Genomic DNA, 18,955 nt, shown 5'->3' with positions numbered 1-18,955 from the left:
GCGCAACCACCAAGACCTATTCCTCGTGAGAAGGCTCACTTGGTGAAATGCATACTTGCATAGACAGCCAGCTGTGTGCCAGTGCATCAGGGGATAGTATAACTGGCAGTGGGAGGACTTATGGGAAGCAAACAGATATACCGGAATGTCCCCGAATTGACTCCAGATCAGCTGGACCACCTGGGGATGGAGTCACCATTCTCAGAGGAGAGTGAGCTGTCATGAGAGATTGAGCTTCCTCAGAATGTGGATTGGAATAGCTGGTGGGGGAGTTACACACAATCATGTGGCATGAAGAATGGAATTGGGGGAGGACGCGGTTTTGAAACCACTCTCCATGCCGAGAAACCAATCATCCAGCCACGAGTGCTCTGGGCTGGGTGGTGAGCTCACCTGCAACCTGATGCCTACGGCAGCCCGGGCAAGCATGGCCGTCAGCTCTGGGTCCGACTCAGCATTAGCCAAAACACCTGAAGGGGGCAGCCCCGCCGAATCTTCTTGCTGCTATTAACATCTGATCCTCTGGCGGAGCTCCAAATGAAATGCAGGCATGAACCATCCACAAACGCGTCTTTAGCGCTGTATGCCCAGACATGGAAGACGATCGTGGACATCATCGGGGGATGGGGAAATGACCACAACCAAGAGGACATGGAGTGGAATCTTTAAAAAGACGCAGACCATCCTTGATTTGCTCTTTTGGGAAACTGCTCTTAACTGAAGCACCCTGGGGAATCATGCTAAATGGGGACACCACTATTGCACTGTATGGCCAGTCCAGGAAGAGACACTTCCTTTATGAGGTGAATGAGTTTGTATTGCTGCAGTGCACAAACAATACTCGCCTCCAAAGCAAAAATCTGAATGAATGGATGCATGCCATCATCAAATACACCCCAATCAAAATCCAATTTGCCAGTCATCCATGGCACACTCACCAGTTTTCATTGGCCTTTTCTCTTAAACCCAGAGGTGATTTGGGTTCCACAAGACTCCTAATGTCATCAAGACATCATTTTTTGGAATATAAAATGCATTAGTCGTACTGATACTTTTATGTTGCTTTGCATCCCCAAGTTTTAAAGTTTCAGTTCCTATTCACTGAAAATTCATAGGAAAGAATGCCGAGCACAGTGTACAAAATTTCCCATTTTGCATTCAACAGAAAGTAAGTCTATAATAACAAAAGGCATAATGACAGAATTGGGTGAACTGTTCCTTTAAGGATATCTCCAAGAGCCTAATACTTGGCAGAATCGAAAAAGGAGACTAAAATACCCAGAGAAACCCAGAATCTGATGGATAAGATATAAAGCTGGATTTCTGAAACAGCGTGCAGGAAAAAGACTTTCTAAAAGACACCCACTGTAAGTCACAGAGTCTTGCACCACTGGAGCTATTGTCCCTCACAGCCAGTGTGCTAATCCCAAAGCCTGAGTTTGTGCTAAGCTAAACAGTTTTGAACCCGAGGGGGCGAGCAGAAGAGACTGTCAGTGCGTAAAAAAGCAGTGAGGAGATTAGAGGTTAATGAAGGCTTGTTAGTGTTGCCAAGCTTTGTAGAGGACCTGATGAGAACCACCACAAAAGGAGAGGAAAAGACCACACCTCTTGTGAATGAATGCTTGATTACTAAGCAGAACCTTGGCTTTCTGGCCAAACAAAACCAATGAACTGCATTTAAATGTGACTATCATCTTCAGATCCTCTATTGTAGAATGTAGAATGACCAGATGTAATGGGAAGCGGTTTGGCTAGTTTGGATGAGCACTGTCGCTCTTTGGTTTTTTTTGTTTTGTTTTTTTTACCTGGGGATGGCAATTGAGACCAGAATGGGCTTTGAGTGGCCATCCAGCAGAATGGCATGCCTTTAAGGAATGTCAGAGACCAGAAAAGGCTGTTCAGTCCAGAGAGGCTCAACAGTATAAAACACAAAACAGTCAGTTTGGCGATTTGAAACTCTTAACAATTAAGGTGCAGTCACATTTCGGCGAAATTTCACAAGCAAAAATGTTCTATTGTCAATAGTGTATACATATTAAGAACTGCATACAATGAAGTCACTTTTAAACCAAGCAGATGGTTTCCGTTGATCAACATGGCAAATTAACGACCAACTGAACCAGTTGCGAAATCTGAGTGGGGAAATATTTCACCCTCATGTGAAATTTGAGATGATGTGGATTCCTAAGCAATGCTAAATATGACCACACCTTTATGGAAACATTTTTACTTCTACATGTAAAATGAATGCATAAATATGTTCAGAATATGGACAATTACATTCTGTGAACTTTTATGTGGTGTGTGTAACCTACCTTGTCTTTCTCTCTCTGAATGGTGCTCTCCAGTTCACTGAGTTTGCGCTGTAGCTGGTTGATAATCTCTGTCTCAGCCTCAATTTGCTCCAGCTCGGCCTGTCTCTCTCCCTGCAGCAGAGCTCTTTCCATCTCCGCCTGTACAGATCAACATGTCAGATAGAGCAATTCTCACACAGGGCACATAAACACACCCGAGAGCTCCATCTGACATTCTCTGTTCCACTATGCATCACTTCCCTCTGCTTCCAACTCTTATCCACTATAATTAGGAAAGGACTTCCTGTGTATCCTTCAGTGTATTTAACTAGCTATATAAAAATGTTTATGAGAGCGGCTCACCTCCTGTTTGGACTCCTGAAGTTGCTGCTCCAGTTCTGTGATTCGAGCTTTGAGCTCATCTACCTTTGCCAGCACTCGAACCCGCTCCTCCTCCAGGTATCCCAGTTCCAGACGGCCAATGCTGCCTGATCCCAGAGAGTCCTCTGCCTAGATACAATTCACACACAGTTTATATGATTTACTTTTCATATATACTATTGCTCAAAAGTTTGAGGTCAGTAAGTTCTTTTGTAATGTTTTTGAAGTCTCTCATGTTCACCAGGGTAGTTTATTGATAAAAAATACAGTAAAACAGTGCTACCATGAAACATTATTACAATTCAAAATAACTGTTTTCTATTTTAATATATTTTGAAATGCAGTTTATTCCTGTAATGGCAAAGCTGAATTTTTAATGTCACATGGTCCTTCAGAAATCATTCTTATATGCTGATTTGCTGCACAAGAAACATTTCTTATTATTATCAATGTTAAAAACTTAATTTTCATGGAAACTGTAATACATTTCTTGATAAATAGAAAGTCAAAAGAACAGCATTTATTTGAAATAGGAATCTTTTGTAATATTATGAATTTTTTTACTGTTACTTTTGAATAAAAATATGAACAAAAATATTATTTTTATCCAAAAAAAAAAAAAAACCCTACCGACCCCAAACTTGTAGTGTAATAATACAAATATGCATTATGAAAAGCACATTAATATTGTATAATTGATTAAAAAGCTAGATACTAACATTGCTAATAGAGCAAACATATATACCACAACTGTTCTTATTTTAAGAAGTAGAAAGAATCAGACCTGTCCATTTTGTCCATTTAGCAGAGCTGGTGGGGTCCGTCCGTCCTGCTGTGCACTCTCAGTGCTACTGCTGTCCTCCTTCAGGTTCTCCTCTTGGCTTTCACGATGTCTCTGCGTCACCCTTAGGGAAGCACTACTCACACTGTCCAAGGAAGGACGTCTGACATTAAAGCCCGTCCCTTGAGCCAAGCCCCAGATCTCCCGCCGGCCCGTCGCCCTTGTTGTACTCGGCACAGAGGTTCAAGATTGTTTCCAGCCGCTGCCGTTCCTAAAACACAACAGAGATGAGCTATTAGATGAGTCAGGGGTGGCAAAAAGTTTTTCCTCATGTTATCTAATTTCCTCTGCGCCAGCCTCTGGCACTCAGCATCCTACTGATGCAGATCTGAAGAGAGGAGAGGAAATAAACAGAAGCACCACTGTCTGGAGAGACTCTTATCAGGACCCTGTCCTCAAGCGAGAGGACGCAGCCCTGCTTTCAGCACATACAAACATCCAGCGCTTGTCAGAACAGGCGCTCTCTTACGGCAGACACTGAACAACTACCCAACCACACGACTCATGTAATGTCAGCCTGGGGGGTCTGAATGTGGTAACAGCTGCCCTTTAAAGTGAGTTGGGCCCACCTCAAAGACACATTCTCAGTGTGACCTTTGGCCATTATATGCCATTTGCTCCAGACTGAGGCACCGACTCTGCTGAGTTACACAGTCTGTTTGGTACGCAAATGGAAAAAATAAACTTTTTTTTTTTTTTTTTTACGATATGTTAATATCTAGAAATGCTTATAAAACTGGCTGTAATATTTTGTGTGGAAAAATGCATTTAACAATGTTTTTTGGGGTTCTATGAATGCAATTTATTAATGCAAGTGCAGTTCCTTGTTAAATTAGGCAGCTAGGCATTTCAAGGTAATAACGAAAAATTGAGTTACTACTGTGAGAACAATGAGCACTCATGAATTTGAATATACTTGATGACATTCAATGATTGGCTGACACTCCTCTCGTAAAAAACCCTATGAAATGATTTATTTAAAATACATGTATTTCATCCTAAATATATATCAAATCCATTAACACATTTACTGTCATATCACTTACTGATATCAAATAATAATTAAACTTAATTTGGAGAAATTATTTATAGTACAATGCACATTTATTAATAGTATGCCTAAAATGTGTTTTAATATCACTATTAATAAGGATTGTATGATCTCTGTATAATATCAGTCTTTAAATGCAAGATATTTAAAGTGTACCTGAAGTATACCTTGCAATAGTATCACTTTAGCACAAGTATATCAAGTATATCTTTAGTTGGACCTCAACACTATTTCCAAACAATTAAAGTGCCAATTGTTCCAATTTAGCAGACTTTAAAGTATACCAGTTTCTTTAAGTATACAAGTATTGCAGGGTATTTTTTTATTAATCACATAAATATGCAAATGTATTTGTAGTATACTTAGCACAAAATAAATGAATATCAAATACAAATTGTATTCAAATACAAATACATGAATTTCAAATACAAATTTCCTTTTGAGATTTTAAGAAATGCTAATGTAAGAGTTTACTTTTTATTGTTTTACTTTTATACACTACTTTTCAAAAGACTGGGGTCAGTTTTTTTCTTTTTTTAAATGAATGAATGAATGAATGAAATTAATACTTTTATACAGAAAAGATCGACTATTGTCATTTGACAGTATTGACATTTATAATGTTACAAAAGATTAGGCTACTATTTAAAACAAATTCTGTTATTTTGAACTTTCTATTCATGAAAGAATCTTAAAAAAAAAAAAGACAGTTCCCCAAAAAATATTAAGCAGCATGACTGTTTTCAACCCTGATAATAATTAGAAATGTCTCTTATTAAATCAGCATAAAAGAATGATTTCTGAAGGATCAGATGATACTGAAGACTGGAGTAATGATGCTGAAAGTTGATGGAATAAATTACATTTTAAAATATATTCAAATAGAAAACAGTTATTTTAAATTCTTGTAATGTATCACAATATTATTGTTTTTACTCTATTACTTCTATCTTTATTTTACTCTAATATTTTCAAATAAATGCAGCCTTGGCGAGTATACAGAACTTTAAGAAATCTTACTGACCCCACACTTTTAAATGGTAGTATACATTTAAAATATATATTTAATTTTCATAAAATCTCAATCCCTCTCGAGCAGCTCCATCACAAACCTTGACTACAAAACCTTGCTGTAGGATTTAAAATAATTGCACATGATTAAATCCAGAGCAGAAAAGGAAGATAAACAAAAAGAGGCATGCTGGTACTCTAGCAGGTTGTGTGTGCTCTCTTTGATGTGCTCAAGAGACTAGATGAGCACAGTGTGATTTGTGGAGGACTGTGATGAGTATTCTACAAACCCTTAATTAGCTCAACCTGTAATCATCAGCCTCCCGAATCTCCAGGACCACACTGAAACGAGAAACATGGCTGAGGGGAACGGTTCCGACTGTTCCCATGGCCCTCTCCCATCAAACTACTGAATCACAGACAGAGAGATGCTTCTATAGCAAAAAGTACCATAATCTTCAATCCAAATTACCGAATGAAAATTTTTTTAGCTTGAATTTAAATAGGTGGCTCAGAGAGACCACTGAAATTGATCCGTTGTGACATAAATCACTTAAAAATCCACAGCTCAGAACCACATCAAAATGTATTCACCTGACGTGTCTCATCAAGAAAATTACATGTCTAAATTTCAAAAAGCACCCGTGCTTTCATTCCTCAGGCTTCCATGCTCCGTAACAATCCAAACACCCTTCTAATACTGAAGAGGTGATATCACAGAAAGTTTCTCGTCAACTACAATTTGCACAAATAATTGCTGTATACTGTAACAGCTAATTATCTCTGCTTAAGAGCCAAGAGCAACATCTCCCATTTTAGAGATTTTTCGATCAAAAACTGTCAAGACCTTAAACGCAGATGTTCTCACTTCTAAAAGAGACGTTTAGTCCCATTTTAGACCAGGACTACAACAGACCCCAATGTGCACAACACTCATTTACGAATTTAAAGGGCCCTCTGTAGTTGTCATTAGCAGGTCCCCCTAGGGGAAGGAAATTGTTTAAGATCATGGCACACCCTGAGTATTAAAAGCTCTGTGAAACACACAGAGGCTGAGGGAACTGTAGGAAGGAGTCTAATCATTTGATCTGCTTCCATCCAGGCCTGTTGAGCCTCTGATCCTGGAGTTTACAGCCAGGCTTGATGAATGTTTTCAATCAAAGCCAGTGCTACCTGAACACTTCTAAAGCAATACACAGTTTAATTGTGCTGTTAAGGAGTGCTAATAGAACACATGAGGGAACATGTTCATGCTTAAGTCATGCAACAACATATTTGACTCAATAATTGCAGACTAAATACCTATTTGTAAATACCAATATATGACAGCACACTGTAAGTCAGACTAAAATGTGTAAAAGTACAATTTTAGTAATTAAACACTAGTTTATGGTACATTTGGATTAAATACACTTTATATGCACAGTAAAACTACCTTGGAAAAAGAAATGCAATGGAAACCACTCACTCACCCTCATGGTGACGTGTTAAAAGTAGCACACTAGTTAGAGTCCTGTGGTTCTCTCAGATGTTTCCTCATTGAGTAGCTCTCCAGAACTCACACACACGCTGAGACAGTTGAACAAATAAAGCCCCTAGTCCCTCCGCCTCAAACACACACACATACACTCCATTTTCTCACAGCTTGTCCCGGTAGGTATGATCGCACTACATCTGGCTCACTGGCTCATCAGGCTCAGTTCTCTGCTGGTGGCTGCTAATGATGATATGATTCAATGTTAACAGAGGCTTATTGAAATGGATGTCTTGTTTTATGTAAGTTTTGAAACACACGGTAGGGGAGGCCCAGATGCAAGTTTAAACACCATTCATTGTAACCCACTCAGGGGTCAGTGCTTACTAAACAACAACACTGATTGTGTGGGTGCTTGTCAGATGTTCTCTTTGAGACTGGTTAATGTGAAAATTACAATTCAGTCAAATGCTACATGCTGAATGCCAGATGGAAAAATATAGATGGTTTCCACTGAACGGGTATGGAGGATAACCGTTAAGCACCTCATACTTTCCATACTGTTCCAATGAACAGACTTAGCTCTCTGTTTACAAATCTCCCCACTTTGCTATGTGTTTTTGGTGAGTGTGTGTCTTAAAGGCACATTTCTCACTGAGGTGTGTCCATTTCAGGAAAATGGCAATGGTTCTATTTACACTGATCTGTAAAGTGGCCAATTCTGAGTTTCTACTGTAATCTAGTTAAATAAGGAGTTAAAATGATCTTTACACAACCTTCCTAACTTGGCATGATGCTCAAATTTCAATAATATAACTAAACACGTAATTGTTATTATATAAAACTAATATCAAATAATAAAAACGTTGAAGTTCCATTCTTAAATCTCTGAATTATCATTAACATTGCTCTTTATTGTCTAATAACTTTTAGTTTTACTTTCTGTTGTTGCTCAAAGCCATTCATCAATAGTGTACATCCAATAATAATAACATCCAATTAATATAATAAATATAATTTATTGAATAATATATATATGTGTGTGTGTGTGCCTTTTTTGTGCAATACTTAATATAGTGTAATTCATGAATTATTTTAAAAGTAAATCAACCGTAATATTATGCTTAATGCAAATGAAGATTGATGTAAAAATCAAATTGATTCCAAAACTGATGACTGAAGGGCAGACATTCAGTGTTTAAAAAAAAAGAAAAAAATTATTAAATATGAAAAAGAACCTCAGTTCGGTTTCCCTGACTAAAAAGAAGTAGTAGAAGAATAAAACAGAAAGAAGAATAAAACAGAAAATTAGTGCTGTTTAAGTGTCCTGGGAATTTAAAAATGTCAGATTCAATCATGTCTCAGGTGTTGAACATAAACGGGTTTAATGCATTCCAACCACACATGGACCAATCAGAGCTCAGGAGACATGGGCTTTGCTTTCTGATCCCAGCTCTTACATTCCCTCTGTCTGGAATGACACACACACAAACCTACAGCTCCTCAAATCCTTTTTCAGAGCCTCTCAAACCCCCAACCATGTCAGAGGCTCTCTCCTGCTCTTCCTGACCTTTCTCTCTCTCTAAATGTGTGACGGGGTCACGGTGCGACTCCTACTGCTGTGACGTGCCTGGACTGCTTGAATACCTTTAACCAGATAGACTTCCGTTCTGTCGCTTCCATTCTGGCTATCCAAAACAAACATCCAAAAGATTTTAAAGTGTGATACTGTGAGCTGTCAGCACTGTCACATGCATATTTGTATATATTTTACATTCAATAAAATGAATATTAAAATAAGTTTTTAAACATCTAATATTTATATTAAATATTATTTTTTCACACGTTGACGTGTTGATTTTGAGCTGAAGTGTGTCCTTTCTGTGCCTAAACTGAACTGCAAAAACAATCATTTTCAAACAGATTTCCTGAATACTCAGCCCATCTGCCATTGGTTGAACAAAAGGATAGTCCCGCCACAAATTCATCCAACTGGTTAAACCAATGTTAATCACACTATCACTTTTGGGAACATAAACCTATAAATAGTTTCCTTATAGATACAGATAGAATGAATGAATGAATGAATGAATGAATGAATGAATGTTCACGGAGGAATAAAGAAGTCTTTCTCTTTCCTCTTTTCAAAGCTTGCCTGCAGAAAACCCAAAGTGTGAAAAACGTTCTAATATTTTCAAACACAGACTACAGACTAAGTCAAGCACAGTAGCATTAAGTCCTCCAGTAAACATCCTGGGACGACACTTCTGTTGCCAAAATATGTGATATTTTAAACAACATAGACAACTGCTTTCTTACTGAATGTCAATGAATAACAACACATTACCACAAGCCAAGTCAACAGGACCAGATGCATCTGTTCATGGTGCACTCCAAAATGAGGGGAACCTCTAATTTCACACAGAGTCTGAGGGAAAACAGTCTACATTTTTGGAATAGATAAAAATGTCTAGACATACACAGTTGTGAAACACAGGAAACTTGTTTCACCCTCAGAATGAGGAATCCAAAAAATGCCATAGAGAAATACACATATTAGTCCATGACTCATCAATAACTCCATAAAAAAACACACAGTATTCGAGAACCTAAATGAGGTTTTTTTTATATATATATATTCAAATTGTAGTCTTCAAGGACTATTTGTCCTTGTGTGTCTGAAAGTACACATAAAGGTCTATTTGTGGCCTAATAAACAGAAAACTTGTATTTGAGTATTGCACAGAATAGTGGCATGCAATTCACATAACGGATGCATTATCCTCTGCGACCAAAGACAGAAAACAGGGCCCTCTCTAAAAGCCTTCAGATATCTGGCAAAAGAACAAGACATAAATAGTGGTTAATATTAGACCTTGCCTGTTATCTGTACAAATGCATTAAAAAGGTAAGGATATAGAGTGGCCTGTGGCCTCTTCAGGTTAATCAGATTGGCTCATTGTGTCATTTCATGGCCAAGTTTAGAACATCGAGATGCAGCGGAGGACAGAACTAACTGCCACTCGTGTGAATCCCTTGGCACACTTTTGAACAAAAAGAGTTTCACTGCCAGCTCTTCTCAAAAACACCAGTGGCTACTAATGATATTTGCACAACTAATAAAATCGCAAGAACGATTGGAACAATGGAAATTAAGCACCTGTCATGTACTGTAAGTATCAAACTCTAGTATCAATGTCTGTATCTTCCAGGACTACAAAGTCACCTGTGAAAATGTCAAACAGATCTTTTTGAGAATCCTTGAATATTGCTTTATATAACCCGACGTGTTGTTGCTAAGAGCACTCAGTGTTGTTCTTCACTGTCTTGATTACAAGAGCCGGGTCAGAATGAGTAAAGTCTGCATTGACCCAGATAATCAGTGCCACAGAAAGTCAGTTAACTGTCTCTTTTCCCCAAATACTCTCTCTCTCTTTCTTGTTGTGAAGAGAATCAGCAATAATCTGTCCCAGAGCAGATAGCTCAATTTAAACTGAACTGTAAGAACCCAGGAAGCAAACACATCAAACCATCAACAAAATGGTCCAGAGGGAGCTCATATGCATCTTGTGTGTCAGAGGATACTGCTTTTATCTTCATCAGAAAGATTCTAATTGCACTTAACTGGGTCAAAACGCAGTTGCATACCGGGTTTATGAATTACAATACCTCTTGTCTCTTCCTCCCTCTCTATCTGTTACAAACAGATAGATAATATAACATATTATAAATATAATATAATATGATATAATGCTCAGTGCTAAAAATGCTCAAAAACTATTTTTCTTAGTAAAAATAAGAATTTTATTTTTTTTTCCTTTAAAAAAAAATTGTCTCGGTAAATAAACTAAAACAGCATACTTCCCTCTGATCTAAAAAATCTTATATAGATCAGTGGTACTTCCTTACTGACACGTCTGCTTTTCCCGTGTAGCAAATGTCAGTTTTATGGAGTAATGGAAATGTGATGTCATCATTGGAGCTCTATGGAGTCAATATAATATCACATTTATACGCAAAAAAATAAAGTTTTGCAAAAGAAAATAAAGTTTTGCAAACAAAAATTAAAGTATTGAGGAAATTTTTTTGCGCTTTTTGCAAACAAAAATAAAGAATTGCAAAACATAAATGATACCGCGCTAAAGCAATGATTTTGCAATACATATTTTCCATGGTCATATCTACAATTTTATTTGCAACACTGATTTTATTTTGCGCGTCAGTCTAGTTTGAGCTTGCGCTGCAGTTTTTCCTGTGCGCTTCATTCTGTTTCTGCGCGTCTCGCTTTGTGACACTGTTTTGACGTGGGGGTGGAGTCAAGAGGCAGGGGCGTGTACAACATGCCTCCCTGGAAGTGACGTCATCGGCCCGAGACGCAGCTCACTGATCCAGGTACTGTCATGATGAGCAGATGCATGCGAGTGGATCGCTTCCTTTTATTCACTAGCATTAAAACATGCATGGCTTTCGTTTTATTAACTTTATTAACAAATGTATATGTGTATTAGCAGCGTTTGCTCAGTTAAAGAAGTTGTTACCATGCACATCTGTTGTTTATTTTCTCTCGATGTGCACTCTTTTACTGGCATAAAGTTGGCTTGACGTTGGACGTTCGATATTCGCAAAATCTAGGGACCGTCTCTAAAGTTACATGCGAAACTACTATACACTTCTCTAACGTCAATAGCATGCAAGGAGAATGACTAACAGTCATGAAAACAACTGTTAACTGTTCATCCAGGTGTCAACTATAATAAACACCTTTTATATTTTTTTGAAAATTATTAAAATAAACTGTAAATCATATGTAAAATATTGCTACTTTTCATTACACTTTTCATTAAAGTGCACTTTAGAGGATGAATTTAACAATAACCCTATAATAATAAATACTAGAATTATAAATGAATAACTCGCTAGTTTCATTTGTAAATGAAAACACTAATTTAACAAAGAACGTTAATTAGGTAAGCAATACACGAATTAAAAGGGGAAATAAGCATAACAATAAATATAAAAATATAGCCCTATTTAATATAATATTATTATCAATTATTATATACGTTTAGCCTATATGAATAAAATGAATGATGCATTTATATAGCGTTTTATAATGTATTGTTGTACACCCAATTCGCTGTACGATCATGTGGGGGGTCTCTCCTCAACCACCAGCAGTGTGCAGCATCCACTTGGATATATTATATATATATAATGATAAAAATAATAAAAGCCTTATATGCACATATATTACATAAAACAGGACACGATCAACGGACTGTGGGATGGATAAAAATATTTGATCAATCTCTGATAATCTCAGGTTGCTATGGTCACGCGGGTTTGTTTATGCATTAAACCTCGTGGCAAAATTAAACCAAAAAGATTCGAGCTTCATTTTTTTTTTATCTTACAATGACAGTCATTTATTAATTTATGCCAGGAGTTATGTAAATGAAAAACGAAGTCGAGATCGATATAAAACTTGAGTCGTAGACCTCTTTAATGATGTACGTTATAGTTTATGAAGTGAATTGCATAATTTTTACATTAAAACTAGCAGTAACTCTGAACTAATGTGAACAAAAGAACTTTTCTGTGCGCTGGCGTCCTCCCACAGGTTAGATCTTAACAAACACTGTTAATGCAGTTAACCAAATGAAACAATACACATTTAATGCTATAAAAGTGTGTGACTGGCATAAAGTTGGACGTTCGATATTCGCAAATCTAGGGACCGTCTGTAAGTTACATGCGAAACTACTATACACTTCTCTAACGTCAATAGCATGCAAGGAGAATGACTAACAGTCATGAAAACAAACTGTTAACTGTTCATCCAGGTGTCAACTATAATGCACACCTTTTATATTTTTTGATAATTATTAAAATAAACTGTAAATCAAATGTAAAATATTGCTACTTTTCATTACCGAATGGGCTCAAATTTAAAATAGGCTACATCACACTACTGCATTGATTTTAAGGTTGCATCACTACTAGTAAAACCTGCACACACCTCTAAAGACCTGATAAACCTTATCCATTAGGAGAATCGCATTCATCTCTAATGCTAGTTGCTTAGCATAGGACCCCTATGTAAGTATCCGATTTGAAATCTTACCACCTTTGCTCATTGCCAGCTCAGATTTAGCCTCCAGGACTGAAGTCAACACCACGGTCTCCTTCCTGATTCCTGCAGCTCCAGTCCATGCGTTCTGTGCCATACCATGTTACGTGATGTTTTGCCTCGACCTCTCCTCTATATGACAGTCAGCTGGCAGAAAAAAAAATCTAAACCTGCTGCAACACTCCCTTTAGCACATTTCTTCTTGTCATGCTAGGCAGACTCAGCTCCTTCTCAGCAGGAGCCAAGGGGCAGTCAATGAGCTCAACGTCTCGCCGATCCGCACGTCAGATGCATCACACTCCTGATGTTTTTATTGAAATGCAGACTTGCTCCACGAATGATGAATAGAACTGTAAAAAACTGCATAAACAGATGAGAGCTGTTTCCAGCCATCAGACCATGTCAAAATACCTATCTGAAAGTCAATTCACAAGACATAGAGTTTTGATAATGAGGTGATATAATGGCTGACAGTCACATTTACTAAAGAACATCTGATCTTTCTTCACCGAGCAAACATTCTTTGCTATTTACACTTGACATTTTGCAAATATTTCAGAACAAGGTCTTAATCAAAGGTCATTTCTTGTTTGTCTAAATTTGTACCGAACCTTTTTGGAGAAAAAGCACATTTGCGGAGGAGGATGAGGTCATTGGCATGTGAAGCTCATTTATTGTTAGCTCTAATTCTTTCACCATTTATCCAACACATTTTATCAGCAAAAAAAGCCAAAATAAAAGCATACTAGGAGCATACTAGAACTGCAGATGCTTAGCGAATTAACATATTACAGATACTCTCTGTTGGGAGTATATTGAGTATTAACTCTGTATGCTCAATTAGATACACCTTCTTTTCTGAGAGCAATAAAGAACCACAATGGGTAATTACAAGAGAAGCAAACAAGAGCTGTTTCAGACACAAACACATATAAAACTTCACAGGGGCCTTTGTCTCAGTGGCTTCATTCTGGGCTGCAAAGCTGGACCAAGATTTCTACTGTTCCCTCCCACCTCTCAATAAAAGAGACAACAAACAATGGGGTTGCCATGGTAAAATCAGAGCCCTCTGCCTCAGCACGACAGCAGATTAGTCAGTTGTGCTTGAGACGTGTAGTAGCATTTTCCTCCAAATGTCCTGCATTCTCACCAAAAGCACAACTGCTAATGCTTGCTAGGTGTGTTAAGACTAGATACAGCCATCGGTGTGCACTTTCTGGAAAATACTGACTGTAGAAACTTGCAATTTGCATATCACTGGAGGGACATGCAGAGGCAGCACTCTACTTGACATGTACAACAGAGACAAGCAGTATTTCTTAGAAGAATTCTTTATACTATGATGTGGCTTTCAAGTGGGCATCTTCAAAAAAATGATGTTAGATCTTTCCTCAGAGCTAAATGCAATTTACTTTGGTTTCAAGGTCATTTTAGTGTATATACTGTATGAAGACAGTTTTCTAATACATCCTACTTGGTTTGATATTGTGTTATATAAATGCATGTAAAGGTACTACTGCATCTCACTCACCAGCCTCTCCATTTCTTGCTCTCTGAGTCGTTCTTCTCTTTGGCGCCGATGGTACTACCAGAAGGTCATCCTCATTGTCGCTGATCTCTGTGATGCTATGCTTTTTTGCGCTCCCTCATACCAGGGTGAGGCATCCGGGAGGTCCCTGTGGCCTGCTGACATCTTTCTGTGGCCTGGGTACTGGATGGCACGGTGACCTGGATCCCCAGAGCATTGAAACCAGGCAACGCTAGAAGCGAGCGAGTGTCCCAACCACCTAGCCCTTACATCCCCTGCCTTCGCCCAATCCGGTCCAGAAGTGGGTGAAGGGACTAACGATGCACGATATCCACACGAGGGCCTGAGTGGTTCTTTCTGTAGGAGACCCTGCTTTCCGCCATGAGTCTGGGCATAAACTCTCTTGCGCACACATTCTTGGGGATGGAGCTCTCCTGGAGTCGCGCAGGCGTTCCATGGTACGAGCTCCAGGGCAGGAGCACAGGAACCTCCCCTTGCCGACAGCTATGTAAGGGGCTGTAAGAGGGGGAATGCTCCCTCATGCTACTCCGCTTCCAAGGTTCGCTTCGGGCCAGCCGGCGCGACTTTCTGGTGGTTTGCAAATGTGGTCGAGGCATGGCGGTGCTGCTGGCGGTCCAGATACCCTGAATGATGTGGACCAATGGTGGTTCGCAAAGGGGGCTGGAACAGATCCGGTGAGCGGTGGGGTAGAGTTGGTTAGAGCGGGACAGGAGGTCAAGAGAGGCGATCTGGCTGAGGTCTGGCTCCCGGAAAGGTGGACTTAGTAGGGCCGATCCCTGCAGAACAATGGCAGTTTTGGTTTCTAAGGTGGGCTAGAAGGTGAGGAGAATGGGGATGCAGTGGAGAAATTTGGGGGTCAGTTCTGGGACTGCCCTGGAACTGAAAACCCGACTAGACGATGGCGTAATATCAGTACGGAGCACGTAGAGATGAGATGACTGAGGACGCTATGTGAGTCTGTATGGGGCTAGTCATGGGGTTTTAAGCTCGACCGATAGCTGTCTTGGTTGCACACCACTCCTACGACGTTGGCTTTGGGCTTGGCCTTGGTGCTTCTTAAAGAGAGGCCTTTCGCGTGGAGCTAGGGGACTAATCAGGCACCTTTGCGGCCACTCTGTTACCACCAGAATAGGCTTGGGCAGTATGGTCCTGGCTGAGGTATGGGTGGCATGGGCTGGTGAAATGTAACATAGGCAAGCACGGCTCACTGGGTCACAGGAGGAAACGTGTGAAGCTTGGTCTCTGACGAATGCTCACTCGGAGAAGGGACTGGTGTAGATGGCCACTTCTGGCACGCTGATGAGGTGGATGATTGAGAGCGAGGAGAATAGGAGGGGTAGGTATTCCTCACATTAACTGGAGCTCCTACATACACTAGCGACCTATGGTGTCCGTTGGGTGGTGAGAGAAGGGAATGACGCCCGCCCTCCGATTTAAGCATAGGGGACAAGGGAGAACTGCTGTCGATGGGCTGACTTAGAGGGCTTCTTTGAGAGAAGAGGCTGAGGATCGATCCACTGACTAATGAGTCCATGAATATCCTGAAGGTCGCTTACTTCATAATGGAACTGACAATGGCACTGTCTCCAGGGCGCACAATCCTCTTTGTTGTTGGAGACAGGCAGTGAGATTTTGGCAACTACTGATGAGTGGTGGTCCTGCATTGACGCAGGTTCTCTGTAATCTGAAAGGAAAAGACAACAGTCATAAGCCTTTGCCATACAAAAAAAAAAAAAAAAAAAAAAAAACGCAACAAATCAAAAATCCATATCTTTTAGAAGAACAGTTAATGTGTAGCCATAATTGATTAATCTTAAGCAAACTCTTTCCCTCTGGAATCAGTGGAAATGGCTTTCAAAAACCAGTCTTCGAATGATTTGTGTCTCACATTAGATTTGAAAGTTTTTTGACGTCAACCAACTTACCAAATCACTGGAGTAACTAGCCGTTTTTGTTTTTTTTTTTCAAAAAAAAAAAAAAAAAAAATAATTGACAAGCTGATGAGTGACATAGTTAGCACAATATTTAAGGATTTGACTGATTGGGACTAAAAGTGAGATAAGTTTAATTTAGCTCTGATATTAGTATAGCTCGCTTTCGTATATGGCTTTAACTGGACCAATGCTAATACCATGCTGTAGATGTTAGGGCCCATGTGGCATAACAACTATGATGTGTGTAAAAAAAAAAAACAAAATAATTCTCGATTCTGCAACTAATGATTCAGAATTCCCATCAACATAGACAAGATGAGGGCGCCAACAGACGTGCAGAAAAGCAGGAAAAAGCAGCTTACTCGTAAGTGGCAGCGAAATTTTGGCTCCTTTCAACCCCACCTAACCCCAACTATTATCGTCTTCATGTACTACAGCCTGAGGGGCTTTTTAACGGGGCAAGTACCTGAGTACAGGCTTTGGTCACTGCAGAGATGCATTTAGATCCATTTAGCCCCATTCAACAGCCTACAAGTTTAAACACTGCTGCCCGACCCACCAGAAGATGAATGCTCAAGTAGAAAAATAGTGGCAACCAAAGTGCGAATTCAGAGAGAAAGTCATGCCAGGCTCCAGCATGAAAGGATAAAGTCAAAGAATAGTGCTCATGCTGCATATGTAGCTAAATCACAGACAAGTCCCTGCTGGTACCTTCAATCTATTCTCCTCACGGCAACAGGACCCTCTCTCAATGTCAAGTCATTTATCTGCTAAGACAGACTACAAAGCAAATACATGGTCATTTTTTTCTTTATTACGTATCTAAACCAGTGGTTTTCAAACTGGCGGTCCGGTGAAATCCCAGAGGGGCTGCAAGGGGAGCTAGAGCCGGGCGTGCAAGTTTCATCTTAATTATTATCGTAAACTTTCTGCTTTGGAATCAACATTTTTTTACCGTGAACAAAAAATTATCCAGCATTAAATTAAATCTAGATTAATTTTCAATATACAAATCTAGGTTGGACACTCATTTTATCCTCAAGTTAAAACACATAACAGTAGGCTAGACCTATTAGGATTGTGGCCCGTAGTACAGCAATCATCATATTTGGAGGTCCTTGGCATGACACAAAAGTGTGTGTAAACTTAGAATAATGCCACATTTAATGTCTTTTTTTTCCTGTCATATTCTATCACAACATTATTATTATTTTCATAATATACCCACTCCAGATGTAAACGCTTTACAAAACGGTATCAATATTTATTTTACTTATCGAACTTAGTTGCTATGTAATACATAAAAGAATTGATGTTGAGGTCATTCACAGAACGGATTAACACACATCCAAAACCAACTTGATCAATTCTTGCTTCGTACCAGCTCAGAGTTTTGCGTTTCCTATCACCACAAATCCTATCCTGATTACCAGACTCAAACACTCTCTGTCAAAAACTCCTCACACACAATACTGCATAAATCCAACCCCTCTGTCCTAATGATATTGTTTATTTTGGATATTATATTTTTTTTATAGTTCATTCGTCGGTTAGAAATAACGCAGAGCAGCTGACAATGATTCCTCTGGTCTACCAATTTTTTCTTCATATTTATTTAATCCCATTTAACAAGAAACGTGTTTTCAAGAACGCACCAGCCAACCACGTTAACAGGATACATCTGCCCATTTTCATACAGTGTCCGTAATGCGATCTGACCCATACAGGCCTCAAACCTATAAGTTCAGTACTTACAAGATGAGAACCACTGCCTGTGGAAAAGGCTAACGCTGCTGCGCTTGGTTTAATAGTTCCATACCCGAGCTCAGCTTCAAAAAGTACGGCTCCAGATGACTCCTGTTCGAGACCTAGTCCAGCTGTACCGGCCACACGGTACTCAGCGCAGTAGTATTAAAAACCCACAGATGAGATTTTCCCGCCGGGCTCTGGTGAGCCGGTGGCGCCGCCTACAACCTAGCTGAGTCTCCCCTCCCTCCCCTGTTCCCGTGGTCTGATGTGAAATGACGTGCTGGCTGCGCACGGGGCGGGGCCTACCTACTTAAAGCAATCAGTGCAACTATTTTTCAGGACTAACTTGTCACATGGAACGGCGGACTGCTGTCACGTGGTGTGAAGTGAGTTTAAATAAATGTTTTTTATCTTTGTTTTTTAGTTCTTTTCTCAAGAACATTGGATATGTGAATTGCTATAATGCCAGCTGAGGTATCGTCCTACTGTATTATATAATACTATATATAATATAATATAATATAACTATAATATGATATGA

At 39.3% G+C, this 18,955-nt stretch overlaps 1 pseudogene; it reads right to left on the bottom strand.

Annotated features, from left to right (window-relative positions):
- LOC122134591 overlaps window positions 1-18,955 on the bottom strand; it is a 53,508-nt pseudogene that overhangs the window by 22,279 nt on the left and 12,274 nt on the right.

The sequence above is a fragment of the Cyprinus carpio genome, unplaced genomic scaffold, assembly GCF_018340385.1.
Source record: "Cyprinus carpio isolate SPL01 unplaced genomic scaffold, ASM1834038v1 S000006701, whole genome shotgun sequence".
Lineage (NCBI taxonomy): Eukaryota > Metazoa > Chordata > Actinopteri > Cypriniformes > Cyprinidae > Cyprinus > Cyprinus carpio.
The sequence above is the reverse complement of the archived record's forward strand: the minus strand, read 5'-3'. Positions and strand labels throughout refer to the sequence as shown.